The sequence below is a fragment of the Protopterus annectens genome, chromosome 2.part2 (genome assembly GCF_019279795.1).
Source record: "Protopterus annectens isolate FY-2018-M chromosome 2.part2, PAN1.0, whole genome shotgun sequence".
NCBI classification, from domain to species: domain Eukaryota; kingdom Metazoa; phylum Chordata; order Ceratodontiformes; family Protopteridae; genus Protopterus; species Protopterus annectens.
The window spans coordinates 451,273,451-451,289,372 of NC_056730.1; positions in this window are offsets into that span (position 1 = coordinate 451,273,451).

Consider the following 15,922-nt stretch of genomic DNA (forward strand, 5'->3'; position numbering starts at 1 on the left):
TTTATTTCTTTATTTATATCAATACCTTTAAATTTCCCTTTTCTCTCTTTTACTTTTTTACCAATATAATTATTTTTTCTTCTTAACACTTCCCAGCTTATATCATCTTCATCACTAACTTCCATTTCTATTTCTGTTTCCTCTTCTTCTTCTTATCTTTTAGTATCTCCCTTTTATTTTTCCAAAGTTTAATTTATTTCAATTTCTAATTAATTTCCCTTTTGTTTTATATCATTTCCATTAGTTAGTATTTGTCCCATTCTATTTTTGTTTGCATTCTATTCATGTATTTTTTTTACATTTATAACAGTCAAGTTCACATTTCTTTGCATCATGCCCTATTTTTCCAGACATATATAACATTTCTTTTTATCACAGTTGTTAACTAAATGTCCTTCTCTCTGACAAAATAAAATATTTTTAGTTGCCCCGAGTATTTCACAACACCCTTGTTTCCCTCAACGTTTATAATATTTGGCATATGCACAATTTCCATTTTTAAAACAACATTACAATCTCATGCCCTGGTCCATAAACCCCTATTTTCATATGTCCTTTTAAAGTGTTCTTTCTATGTCTATTTGAAACTGCATGTGTACTTTTTTTTGTCTGTCAAAAAATGATTTAACTACATGCGCATTCCATGAATTGTCAGTCTCTTTTCATACTCACACAGAACTTTTCCGTGCTTTGTGCAGTCTCAAAAATACGTCACAAAAATCTCTCTTTGTTTATTAGAATAAATGCTTTTACCTCTTATGTTTTCATATCCAAAGGTAATATTACTGTATCCCATACCTCATATCTGTTCAGCCCCTGGCTTCTTTTACTTTGCACTCTCACCACATATTTTCTTTTTGAAGTGTCCTCTGTCTTCTTTTCTTTCTGTCTCCTGTGGCTAGCATACCTCTCAACTGTCCAGATTCCGCAGAATGTCCAGATTTTTGCTTCATATTTTTGGTCTACTCCTGATAAAATTTGTGATTTTTCTTGCAAATCCCTGGATTGATCTGAGGACTAAAGGCACTAAATAATGATATACATTTGTGTTTCAGACTTCATATTCTTCAGAAAAATGCACATCAAGACAAATCCTGTCATTCTAGCAACTTTCTAAGTTTATAAGGGGAACATTTAAAATCTGTCCCTATTTTTTGGACCTTTGTCCCCCCATTCTGTGAGGCTTTGTCCAGATTTTTTGGGCTAAGAAGTTGAGAGGTATGGTGGCTAGTCGTGACTGTCTCAGCATAAGTTTCTTTATCTGTGTGCACTCCCTTTTAAAGTAGTTTCAGCTTCTCCTTGCTCCATGATATCTCTCCATGAAACTTCATTTTCTGGCTCACTATGTTGATTAAGTGTTTTAGTAAATCATCTCACAACCCTAACGATTGAAGGGTTGTAATGTTACATTCTTCTCTGGCTGACTCCTCTGATTCAACAAATGACTCTTTTTGGAATAGCATTTCCAAATCCTCTGAAACATTTGAAATTTCTTTCACTAAGTTCACATTTGCCTCTGTTCCCTCCATTCTATTTTACATCTTGTGTACCATCCCCTCAGATGCCATTGCACTAGGAATGGGATGTGTGCATATACTCATGTCAAAGACTCCATGAGTATCAAAAGTTCCCCAATGCCCAGGCTAAATTTTGCTTAGTAGTATAAATACCACCTCAGTTCACAATGGAAAATATGCTACTACCCCAGTGGGACTAACCTGGTTAACAAAGGATGAAAAACTGCAGTATTCATTGACCATTTCAATTGATGACTATTTTTAGGTCATACAAACTCGAATCCTAGTGACAGTTTTACAGCAATAGTTTGAAAGTATCATTTATCTCTCTTCAATGAGCTTGTTCTCATAGATGGACAACTGGATGAGCATCAACCAGATTGCACTACAGGGCAACTTGTCTTCCTTGGACTAACATACAAAATGAGGGATATTAGAGAACTCACCTTAATTTACACCTACACCAGAGAAAAGCATGACAACTAGATAAATATGATATTCTGAAAGCATATATTAACTATTCAAATGGAATTACTAAAAATGTAAGTTCAAAGGTGTAAAAAATGGAAAATAAGCCTCATAAATGATGCCCTAATTATACTTACTGGCAGTACTTGTACGAGCATAGCAAATGGTGAGAATTCATTAAAGCGGTGTATATGCAAAAAATACCTAAACATTTGATTCTGTCTCCCATTACCTGCTGATAAGGGAATTACAGTTTTATACACTAAATGGACAATACTGCAGTACAGTGGTGAAGCAGTAACCTGTTAGAATGGTCCTTTCCTGTATAGATAGATTCACATTACTGTAGTCCCCTCTCTGTACTTAAGTGTGTAATCTGGGCTTAAATACTTGTTTTCTTGGTGATCATCGTCTTGGTTTTCAATTTCAAATCCATAAAATAAATCAATTTTCTATGTTGATGATTTGGCCATTTTTACCTCTGATACCTCTGATAAAAGGAAGATATCCTACCTTGGAATCTCTGATAACTCTGATAAAAGGAAGATATCCTACACTGGATATCCATAACAATTCATCAACAAGCAAATAAATGAGTTCTACGAATGCTGTATGAATAAGTTTAATAATAAAACAGTGACAATTGAAAATCGTTTGGATAAAAAAAATCCTTCTTCATTGCTAAAAAACATTTAAACCATAAATCTCACTTAAATAATATTCTTAAATAACGTAATATATAGCCCAGCAATCCAAATAGAGAATCAATTAACTTCCTTAAAACTACAATGTTATGTTCAGTTAAAATAAATCTATTTTAGGCACATTTGTTTGTGTTTAAGTGTAGGTTTCAAACTAGCAGTTGCATTGATTCCAGGCTTCTTGTCCTCCTGGAGCATAATTATCTACTTAAATTCAGACATTTTAAGCCTATAATCCAGATCACATCCTTAAGGGTTACCAAAAAAAATTTGTATGACCCTAAATAAAAAGACATGCTGATTTCCATTCTCTATATGGCGTTTGGCTAAGGCATTGATTTGTATAGATGTGTGATTATCAGATCTATGTCCAATAATATGTTATTTTAATTGGCTAAGCCATTGATTTGTATAGATCTGTGATTATCAGATCTATGCCCAATAATATGTTATTTTAATTTTCAGCAGGATTTACCAACATAAAAAGCTGCACATTGTTTACAGGTTCAGAAATAAACAATATTGGAAGTATTACAGGTCGCAAAATATTTAAAGAAATATTCTTTGGAGGTCTGTGGATGTATAAAACTATCATGTGTACAAATAAGATCACAGGAACAGCAATTATAACGGGAAAGTTCCTGAACTATTACTAATGGTAGAAACAGGTGATCTGATATCCTTATAACATAAACAAGTCTTTAGGTTGGAATAGTTTTTATATGTAAAGCGTGGTTCATTGCCAATTTAAGAACTCAGTTTAGGTAATGTCTTTAAAATTCCCAATTATTCCTAAGTCATCCCCGCGGTTGGGTGGCGTTCGAAAGACATGCGTAATTGGGTGTGCCTTCGTTGAAGGTTGGACGTTGAGTTGGCATCTCAATGTTCATGAAAATCTACTGCCAATCATTAGCGGACTGGAGTTCCGCTGTGGCAACCCCTAACCGGGAAAAGCCGAAAGACAAACATATTCTTCAGAGATCAAGTGTATACATTATATGCAGTCATATAACATTAACTGCCATCTTTATGTATGGTGTTCTTGTGGCCATCAGTAGTACTGTAAATACTATTGGAAAATATGGTTTAGTTATATTATCTCTATTCATAATTACTTCCTCTTTAATTGTATTTAATAATATGTGATCATATTTTCTATCTCGAAACTCCAGGAACGTCTCATCCATTTGTTGCTGGCAACATTGATCATCTGTATTAAGTCTGCTAGTACATGAAAATTGACTTTTAACAATACCTTTAAAAGTATGCTGTGCATGCATTCTTTTTTATGTAAATAATGATTAACGTGTTTCTTTCCTACAAATGCTCATGTTAATGGCACCATTGTTGAGTTTGATCATAAAATCTAAAAAAATTGTATTTTAGTCTCAGAATAGTTCAACTTGAAGTTTAACGAAGTTGTGGATCCACTGATATACTCAAAAATCTATTTAAATCATTAATACTCCCTGTCCATAGAAAAAACACATAGTCAATAAACATTTTAAAATACGATATATTCTTAATTCCATTGGTCCATTATATACAAACTTATTTTACCATTTGCTGAGACTTAAATTAGCATATGTATTGACGATGGGCACACCTGCTATTTGGTGATAAAACTGCTTGTCAAAGATAAATACATTATTGTCAAGAACTAATTCAAGTAATTCAGAGTGATGCAACCATTCTATTTTATATAAGTTTATGCTCAGACAACAATTCTCTGATAGCCCTGATGTCATATTGATTAGTAATCACAGTAAATAATGATGTTATATCTAAATGAACTAGTAAGAAAATGTCAGTATATCTATTTGTGTGTTATTCATAAAAGGTTTTAAGAAAGTGCTCAGTATCCCTGATATAACTTTTGACATAAATTAAATATTTACTTAAAGTTTCCTGTAGATACAAAGAAATAGGCTCAGTAACCCATCCCTGTCCTGAGACAATAGGTCTCACTGGGGGACAGGTAAGAGACTTATGAACTTTCTGAAGTCCAAATAAAATTGGTGTAACAGGACACGGCACATTAAAAAAGTTATATAAATCCAAAGAAATGTCATTCATCATTTATAAATCATAAACTGACATAACATTACTAATTAGTTTTTTATATCAGAGATTGAAATTCTTTTGAAAGTAGAATTGTCTAATGGCAAAATATTCATTTGTTGGAAATAATCAGCCTTATTCATAACAAAGATTGAACCCCCTTTATCTGCTTCCTTAATTACAATATTCTCATTCTTTTGCAAGTTAAGTAATGCTTTATGTTCATTCTTAGTTAAATTATAAAATTTAGGCTTATTTCCATCTTCATACAATTTGTATAACTGACTCTCACAGATATGAAATCCATGAATATCCTCATGGACTTAAAACTTTTTGTCAAGAATTTGAACTTAAACTAATTTTTAAGGACTCACTGAACACTCTTTTCCAGGTATGTAAGAAAACCAGTACGTTCATCCTGATTAGTAATCCCATTTTAACAGCATTTCAAAAAAAAAAAAAAGCAAAAAAGGAAAATTCCATCATGTTCATATTATCCCAGAGATTATTTTTTCCACTTGGGTTAATTTTTCCATATCTTTTGGGTTTCTAATAGTGTCTACTTCACATCACTGAAAACTCTTGAATGAAACCACAATAATTAATTTTCAAAATACTGAACACTCATTTGACTGAGTCTCATTATACTGAAAGCTTGCAATGCTGAATTTCAAAATACTGAATTTTAAGACATAGATGTAATGTGTATCTCCCTATACCTGTGATTTGCTTGTAATAAAAAGAATTACTGTAACTTAAAGGGCCGACCATCAGAATACCGATAGTAGCGTAGAAAGTAATGTTGTAGTATTTCTAAACGTGGATATGTCTCTTTACATTTTTATGGGAAGCATCTAAAGTAATATGGCAGACATTTCATGTGCTCCCAGCAGTAGTGGCAGTGTTTACAATACTGTAAAGTTAGTAAAAGGTATATGCCCTTTTCCCCACTGTAGTGCAATCCTGCAGTTTGTATACTAGTTGGGGGGGTGTGAGGAGTGTGAGGGGCATAGCCCCCCCCCACCTAGTTTAGTTCTATAATATCCGGTTTCTGTTAAGAAGGTAAGTAAGTAGTTTTTAAGTTTTGGAAGGAGTTAGTCATTGGTGTTGTAAGTGTGTATGTCTATGGCTTAAAATTCAGTGTTTTGAAACTTGGCATTGTAAGCTTTCAGTATAATGAGACTCGGCCAAATGAGTTTTTGAAAATTAGGTATTGTGGTCTCAGCCAAATGAAATTCAGTATTTTGAGTTTTCTGTCATGTGAAGCCTTCTAATACCATTGGGGAATGAATGCCATTCCAATGTCAGGGTATGATTAGAGTTCATGAAATTAATTTTCTTTCAGCTCTTGATGCTAGCTAAGAGGACTGTTCTCAGCACACGTAGTTCGCCCAGAATTGCTTCCTTCTGTAATTCATATGAAGTTACATGTATTGGTAACATATCTAAGTATGACTGTAAATTACTTTTATTATACCTGTTGCTCCTTCTGCAATTGGAACTGTCTGGGTATCTTTGCTCTCATTTCTACTTGCAAATCCTGATATTTTATGAGTTTTTATGACTTTGTGTCTCTCTGTGTGTAAGACACTATAATCACTGGGTGTAGCGATTTGAATGAAAAGTGCTACTTTTGTCTTTTTTTTCACAGACTGCCATGTGTGGTTTTCTTACATCTGTTTTTTGAACTGTTGGTAATAGGTGATCCCATGTGAGATACCCTTCATAATTGTCTATAATTCTTTGGGGTTCATGTATCTAATGCTTATCAGCTACTTCTATATTATAACACAATGCCCATGCAACAGCCTTGACACAATACTGCATTTTTCAGTATATAGGTCTTCTGTCACAAGTGTATCAAACCCAGCAACAAGATGTATGGGTGCTTCCAGTTCTTTTTTACAGAACCTGCATTTGTCTGTTTCTCCCACCTTTTCAATGAATTTTATAAAGCAACATGTAACTAGTCAACTACCCTAGGTTGCCATTATTAACCTTTCATCTTTTGGTTTCAACTCACCTCTCCTTAATCATTCCTGGGTAAAATTACCAACTGACATTGAAATTATTTTGCCAAACTAAGCGTACAGGTCATATAAGTGTCTTCTCATTTATTTATTACTTATTGACATTTGATTATCAGGAAAGTCTGACTGGGTAGAAACCCATTTGTAGTAGAGGCCTGGGGAGAAAAGCTCCAAATTATTACAAAACATTTTAAGATCAATAATTTTATAATCTTCAAAAATAAAACAAAAACATCTGCAGTTTAAATAATTATAACAAATTAGACATGATATAAAAATAGGTTAAGAATCGATAGAGTGTATATGATAATCATTTAGAGAAATTTTAGACAGTTTGTAGAGAAATAAAATTGAAGTTATTCTAATACAAATAGTCCCCAAATTGCTTCCTTCTGTAATTCATATTAAGTTGCATGTATTGGCTCCTTAAACATACCGGATACAATCAGAGTTGCTAAAGTATATTATGTTTTCAGTAGAATATTTCACACGTCTCTTGAACAACATATGGACTCAAGAAAAGGTACCCAATGAGTGGAAAAATGGCATCATCATCATCATCCTTCTACCAAAAAAGGGAGATCTTAGAGACTGCACAAACTTGTCAGTCCTAGGCAAGGTTTTCACCAGTGTATTACTGAATAGACTGAAAGGAGCAGATGATGACAGATTCAAACAAGCACAGGCTGGATTTAGATCAGGTCAATCCTGCACTGACCAAATATTTACACTAAGACAACTTATAGTAAAAGCCACAGCTTGGAAGAAGTCTGTCATTGTCATCTTTGTGGAATTCAAAAAAGCCTTTGACTGCATATATAGACCATCACTATGGTACATATCGACAGAATATGGGATTCCTACAAAATTCATTACACTCATTAAGAGTCTGTATCAAGATAGCGAGTGCATAATTCAGGTGAATAATGAGTACAGTGACTGCTTTGCAGTGGTCACCGGTATACAATGGGGTGCTACACTGTCTCCCCTTGTTACTCGCCATAGTTATTGATTGGGCCATGTGGAAAGCATTACATGGAAACCCAATGGGACTGGAATGCGTCGATGACAACAAGCTATGTGACTTGGACTTTGCTGACGACAAAGTTCTAATTGATACAACATGGAATGGAATGCAGATGATGACCACATTAGTGAAGAAAGAAGGTGGAAAAGTAGACCACAAAATAAATCCTGACAAATGCAAAGTGTTGGTCAGTAAAGCATGGAATGACAACAAAGACATAATGCCTGCAGGATCAATATTAGATACAACAGAGAACTTCTGTTACCTGGGCAGTTTCATCTATCATACAGGTAACTACGAGAAAGAAGTGCTGGTTAGACTTGGAAAAGCAAGTGCAGCATTCAGTAGACTATCCAAAATCTGGAGATCAAAAACATTGCACTGTCCACAAAGGTGAAGCTATATCAAGCACTGGTGCTCTCTACACTCTTATATGGAGCTGTGCTATGGCCGGTTACAGCATCAGTCACGAGAAAACTTGAGGCTGCTCATCATAAACGGTTAAGATGCAGTTTGGGAATGGCATGGAAGAATAAAGTAAAAAAAATTAGAGTATCAGAGAAATAACACAACAATGGAAACTTGAAAATATCACTATGTAAAGAAGGCTCCATTGGTTTGGTCATCTTAACTGCATGAATACTAACAAGATTCCTATATAATCCCTCAACTGGGAACTAGCTGGATGCAAGAGAAGACCAAGAGACTTCCATTGCCTGAATATCACTTGGGAGGAAGCTAAATAAGTGGCAGCTGATAAGACACAGTGGGGTCAACTTGTGGCCCAATGCATCATCGATGCAGGGTTAACCAAAGTCCAGAGACCAAATACAAATAGGAAATGCAATATGAAGTGAAGGAAGAACAGGCTTATGGTATATTTAGAGAGAAAGTTAGGGAAGAGAATTAGCAGTAAGGAAGTAAGTGAAGAAGGAATAGTAAGGAGGTATAAGGAATGAAAAGGTACATGCTGACATTTAGGGATATAGTTTATCCTGGGTTTGAGCAAGAACAAAGCCAGATTTTAGCTAGGAAGTCTTTCAGAGTAGTTTTGAAAGATGGGAGGGAGGATATATACCTGACAGATACAGTTAAAGAGTTCCAGGCCTTAGCAACCTTGTACGAGTACAGATAATACTCAGCAGATTTGCTAGGTATGTAGAAAGACAGGAGATTTCAGTCACTGGATCACAATGACCAACTGGGAACATAGTTGTGTAGAATGTTTTTTAGTACTGGACAAGCAGATGGATGCTGGATAATTTTATAGGTGGTAAGAAGTTGTGTATATATTAGTTGATGTGGCAGTTCTAACAAGTTTAGGCTTTGCGGCGCAATGCAGTGGTGGGTTCTGGAAGGGGTATGTGCTACAAATTTAGCAACTTTGTTATAGCATTGTAATATTAATCCAAAGGTTGTAGTTTCATTCAATAACACTAAAAAACACACTTCTATTCTCTAGCCGCCTCGGCAAAACTTTTCAGAGTAAATAGTTCCCTGAACCAAGCAATTATTAACCCTTTTATACAGTTTGAGCGTATTAAATTTTAATATAAAATATAATTGATTTTTCATTCAAATACTTTAAAAATTCATACTATCTAATACTGACACCTTCAAATTCTCTCCCTTTCCCCCATGATACTAAGAAATGCTTGCCAAGGGGCTAGTTTATTTTTTTTTTTTTTAAAATATCCCTTCCATCCTCCTTTATCCCTAGTGTTCTTTTCTTCTCTCCTAAAACTTTAACTTTTACAACCACACATATATATATATACATATATTACAGTCATAGTTTTACTTTTTTCCTTTATTTTTATATTTATGATATTAATTTTATGATTAATTAATAATTACAAACATAGTACATTTCATTTCTTTTCATTTCTAAACCTGCTATGTATCAAAAATCTTGTATATTTCTTCCCCTGAATGAAAAAAAAAAACTTTTTGTTTTTTTTTTTTTTTTTTTTTGTTTTTTTGTTATAGCATTGTTCAAATTTTTGTGAAACCTGGAGGTTAGTAAGGATGGGAGCACCATAAAGAATAGTGGAGAGAAGATAAGTAGTGGCAAGTGTAGTTTTAGTTGCATCAGTGTGAAAGTTGTTTTGCTCTATAAAGCATGCCTAGTTTTTGATGCTTTTTTTTTCTTATGCAATTTTGTATATACAAGTTGAATGTAAGATTATCATCCACTATCATGCCTAAGAATTTGCTATGAGAAGTGACTTCGGTGGTTGTATTATCAAGAGAGAGGACCTTAAATTTTCTTTTTTCGTGAAAGAGGGATTTGGGGTAAAAAAGTAGTAGTTTGGTCTTTTTTGGGTTGAACATGAGTTAAGAGTTAAGAAGCCATGTTTCAGTGGCTGTCAAAGCTTCCTGAGTAATTTTTTGGAGGTGTACCATGTTGTCAGATGTGCAGATGGGAGTGGAATCATCTGCATATTGTATTAGGGTGGCCTGCTGTGAGGAAGTATAGAGGGTGTTGGTGAAAATGTTAAAGAGGAGGGGATCAAGAATAGAGCCTTGTGGCACACTGGTGGTCACTGGGAGGTAAGGAGAGAGAAAGGAGTGCCATTTTACTGATGGATACCTTTTGGACAGGTAGCTCTTGAACCACAAAAGGGTGGGCTGAGAGAGACCTAGTGAGGACATTTGAAGTAGAAGTTTGCTGTGACAAATAGTGATGAAGGCTTTAGACAGGTCTAGAAATAAGGAAGAGACTAATTTGCCATTATCTCTAGATTTATTTACAGTATCTGTATAGGTTAGAAGGGCAGTGCTAATACTATGGGAAGGACGGAAACCATGTGATGTAGGGGATAGGAGTTTTTTCTGCAGGAGATAGTCTAGCAATTGTTTTTGAATACATTTTACAAGTATTTTGGTGAGGGGAGATAAGATTGCTATAGGTCTAAAGTTATTAATGTTTGCTGAATTTCCTCCTTTGTGCAGAGGGATAATGTGTGACTTTTTTCAGAGAGAGAGAATGTGCAATTCCTGATTGACCCATTTATAAGGATTGAGACAGGATAGGCAGTGATATTAGTTGCTATTTTAGGTACTCTCTTGGAAGATCATTGGCTTCAGAAGAGTATGGTTTAAGTTTGCATAAGAGTAGTTTTATATAAGATGTGGGCACAGGTTTGAAGGTGAAAGTGGATGTGGCAATATGTGGCTGTTGGGCAGGGTTGGGATTAGATGTTGAGGAAGCCTTGGTTAGAGATGCTATACTATCTATAAAATAAGAGTTGAACTGCATTGCAGTTTTGAATGGCGAGTTATTAGGAGAGGAGTTTGGGTTTTTCTCCGGGATGTAAGATTTCTTTAATGGACATCCAAAATATTTTTTAGGGTTGTGTTTAGTATTATTCTGAAAGTTATTATAGTATAGTTTTTTGCCTTCATTTATTTGCTTTTTGCTGATTGTAAAACATTCTGAAGTTTTCAAGGTATTAAGGTGTTTTATATTTTTACTTTCCATGCTTTTCCCTTATCCTGCATTAGCATTCTACTATTTTAATGTTTGTTGAATTTCCTCCTTTGTGCAGAGGGATAATGTGTGACTTTTTTCAGAGCCAAATTGCATTATTTGTTTTCAGTCTATTACTTCTAGGAAGTGCGAAGATAATTAGGATATTTCAGAAGTTGTATTGAATTCAATTATAGCATTGTCTAAGTGGAGGATTTTTAGGAAGTTAAAGTTAATAGATGATAGTGTAGTAATGAACATTTCTGGGTTAAACTTGGAAAGGTTATGTGTCACTTTATAAATATGCTGTTAACTGGATTTATGAGATGTCTAGTCATATAGATTGAGAGATGGTCACTGAGAGAGTCTGACATTGTACCTGTGGTAGAGTATTTGCTAGGGTCTGATATTAGGATCCAGTCTAATAGAAAATTTGATGTCTTGCTGGAATGTGTGGGGATATTAATTAATTGTGTGAAACCATATAAGTTCATGCTAGATGTGGGGGAGTTAGAGTTTATGCCCAACCAATTGACATTCACATCACCTAGTAACATTTTTTCTTGTGGAAATGTTATGGATATCCAATGTAGGATATCTTCCAGTATAGCTGTATTGTTGCCAGGATTGATATAATGGACAGGAATACACATTTGTTTATAACTGTTTATTTTGAGAAAAGCAATAAGAAGCTCTATGCTGTACTGAATTTTGGTGTTGGCTTGCTGTAAGGGAAAATCTGGTAGGTATTGGTAATTATTAAAATAATACTGCCATCTTTCTTATTTATGCAGTCATTATGGATAATAATATAGTCAGGAGGTATAACTTTGGAGTAGTTTATGCTGGGTTTAAGCCAAGTTTCAGTTACAGCAAGAACATCAGGCTTATGTTGGGTTATCCAGGCATGTAATTCAGCAGCTTTATTTCTTATACTTCTAACATTTATTGAGGAAAAAATTAGATCACCAGCATTGGGGATTGGCTGTTGTTGGGTTACAGAAGTGTGTGTGAGAGAGATAATTATCTTTGTGTTTATTGTGATAGGCGGGGCCATTATTAAGGTGTATATCTCCTCCTAGAAGGATTTTAGTATATTGGGGAATTATGCATACTTGTTTTTTGGAGAGGATTCTTGCACTTAATTTTGTTTTGGTTTGAGTTGAAGTACAATTAATCAGCCTATATCTGGAATAAAGGTGAGGGACAATATTAAATAGGTTTGGTGCAATATGTGGAGAGTGTAAAGAGAAAGTATGGCTAGGTGGTTGGGCCAGAGTTGGAGAGATATTGCAATATATTATTAAGTCATGGTAGGATGAAAGATGGCACAGCAGGAGATGAAGAATAGAGGATAACCTGAAGAGTAGCATAATTAATTGCATAAATCTTTATTTTATAGATGTCAGGTGGTGGGGAAGTAGCAATGAAGAAGGAAACAAGATGTTACAGGACAGTAGGAGAATCAGTGATGTTGGATTCTGAAAGCTGGAAGAGGAAAGGTAAGGATAAGTATTTTCAATAAAGAAGAGAGGTAGGTTGTTCTGGTAGCTTCTCTGGAATGTAAGGAATAGAGGGGTATTAAAGGCTAGATTATAATGATGCAGTCAAAATAAGAAGAAATGCAGATTTATTTGGGAAAAACAAAATATGCAGTGTTGAATAGACAGGTTTTATTAAGGAGGGTATTGATTATAAATGGATATAGTGTAAAACAATATGGGAGGGAGAAAGATATTTGGGAATGTGGCTAAACATTAAATAGAGATAGGGAAGTAGAAAAAAGGAACAGACCCTCAAGTCAATTTATAACTGAAATAAATCAATTTATAGCCAGAACAAAGCAATTAACAAAGAGATGTAAGTAAAACAGGTTGTCTGTCATTTCCTGAGACTAAATAACTGGCATATGCAGTATAGTCTGCTGGTCAAACTAAAAGGGCACAGTGGCCAACTTAGTAAGAGGTCCTTAAAGTGCATGGACTATTTCACAGAGACTTTCAATCACAGAGGAGGCATGTATGCAACTGATTAAAGTTAATACACAGCAAGGTTCTTCTTGATAAATATGCTTACATTGAAGAATGACAAAATTCTCAGTAAACATGTATTTGTACGGCCTTTTGGCAAAGCTCCTATAATATCAAGGTAAGATGTAATGACTGCAGGATATTAAACATTGACAAAATTCTCAGTAAACTTGTAGGTGTAGAGTCTTGTGGCAGAGCTCCTGCAATATCGAGCTCAGATGTAGTGACCACAGGCTATTAAACAATAATAAAATTCTCAGTAAACTTGTAGGTGTAGGGCCTTGTATCAGAGCTACTACATTATCAAGGTCAGATATAGTGACCGCAGGCTATTAAATAATGACAAAATTCCCAGTAAACTTGTAGGTGTAGGGCTTGTGACAGAGCTCCTGTAATATCGAGATCAGATCTAGTGACCGCAATTTTCACTGTGTTTTAATCAGATGAGGTCAGGAGATATGTATGCAGTCCCATGATTGTAGAATTATATTTGTAATCAATTATGAGGAGGTCCATACCTCCCTTAGAGTGAGGAATATATAATCTTGATGTACACTGATTTTTATATATCATTTGATAAACACAAGGCATATTTTTTAATTTCCATCTGCAATCAATCCAATACTTTTTGAGCCCAGTCAGTCACCCCAAAACTGTAAGTTACAACAGAAACAGCAAATTTATTTTAGCTTGAGTTTCATTCATTGATATCAAGACAGTTTGCAGTATCAAGTTTTAGTCTTCCGAAGTCTTCCTTATTGAACTTTATTCACATTTGTTCATGTTTTATTGTTGATCCTTCATCTATTAGCAAATATTTATACACTCCCTCCTGCTCAAGTTCTTTTATATCACATTCCTCTTACAGGTTGATATTTTCTTGGTGTTCTAGCTTTCCTGTATTAAATGTTGCTTTTGCACATTTATCAAGACCAAATATCATTCATATATTATCTGAGAAAGTTAACCATTTGTAGTTGTGCTTTCAGCTTCTTATCTGATAATCTATGCAGTTATAAGTCACCCACAGAAAGCAGACGAGAAATCTTTAAACAAGGTTGTTTTCTGGGAGCCAGGTTGTAAGTAAACAGCTTAGTGGGTTAAGGGCAAGACAGATGAGCAGAAGAGATAAAAAAATCCCCCTGGATTTTCCCCTTTGAAATTTTATCCCTGGGACAATAATTTGCCCTTTGTCATGGGTCAACTGCAAAATTGTTTGCCACTGTTTAATGGTCACTGTAATGTAATTGATCAGTGTAAGGTACATTATATATATCTGTAAGCATTTCTTTTCCAATCAGCACTGATTTCTATCAAATGCTTTTTTAGTAATCTTTCCATGCCATACTTAAATTATTCCCATTTTACAATTCTGTATTATGGCTTTATTTAGCTACTGTTTTGTTTTATTGCCATAACTGAGGTTTTTTTCTAAATTACTATCAACTCTATCTGCATCAGTTCCAGCATATTTATTTTTTATATCTCATTGGGAGGCAAGTTATTGGTCTATAGTTCTTAGGATGGCTTGCAGGTTCACTGTTAAAGAGGAGTATCATTTTCCTGCTGTTAACCAGGTTACTGTCTGTTGGGATGCTCATGCAAGTAATTCTTGCTCATTGATAAATTGTTGTGTAATGATTAAACCACAAAAACAGTCACCAGCCCAAACAGGTTCCTGTGTTCTGAATAAATCCAAAAGCAAGTAACGATAAAAACATAGAAGAAATCAGGTACGACCAAGGATTTCAGTTTCAGTTGAAGTTTTAATGTTAAAACAAAAGCACTTTCGCAGGAAAATCTGCTTCATTAGATGCTAATAAATACAACTGAAATGTGTTTCTTTTTATACAACCTCTAGCAAGCACTATTAGTCACATGATACAAATTAGGTAAAAACAATTAACATTATAGGGTGTGACTTGAGCTTACTACCCTACTGAATAAAAGAAATGCTTGCAAGCATGCGCTACTATCAGTAGAAAGCACTTATGAAAAATATATAAAAAAATCACATTTATATATATATATATATATATATATATATATATATATATATATATAAACACCCCAGTGCTCCCGACACAGACAGCTGTCCTGCTGTAAACTTGGTATTATCTCTTCTCACGGCTCCCACCCTGAAAGGCTTGCACAGTTAAAAGGACTGCATCCAGTTGGGCATTTAAAAAAAATGGATAGGCACACTGGTCAACCCTCAATAACAAACTTAACTAAAGTATTATCTCTTTTCACAGCTTCCACCCTGAAAGGCTCACACAGTTAGAAGGACTGCACCCAGTTGGGATATTTAAAAAAAAAAAAAAAACAGATAGTCACACTGGTCTACCCTTAATAACAAACTTAACTAAGATTACTATTTTTTCTAAAGTCTTTCTGCTTAAACTGTTTAATTTAGCCGTACTGAGCCACAGCACCAAACTTCCGAACCCTTAAATAAGGCTTTTAATGCTAAAAAGTTCCACCAAATTGTCTTTGTTTAAAAACAGATCATATATTAGAATTTATAGCAAGTAAGAAAGCAAGAAAAAAAGCCCCTTAGTTTAATCACAGGCTCTGCGGATTCCTCTGGTGTGGTTAAGCCCCTTGCATGTTCCC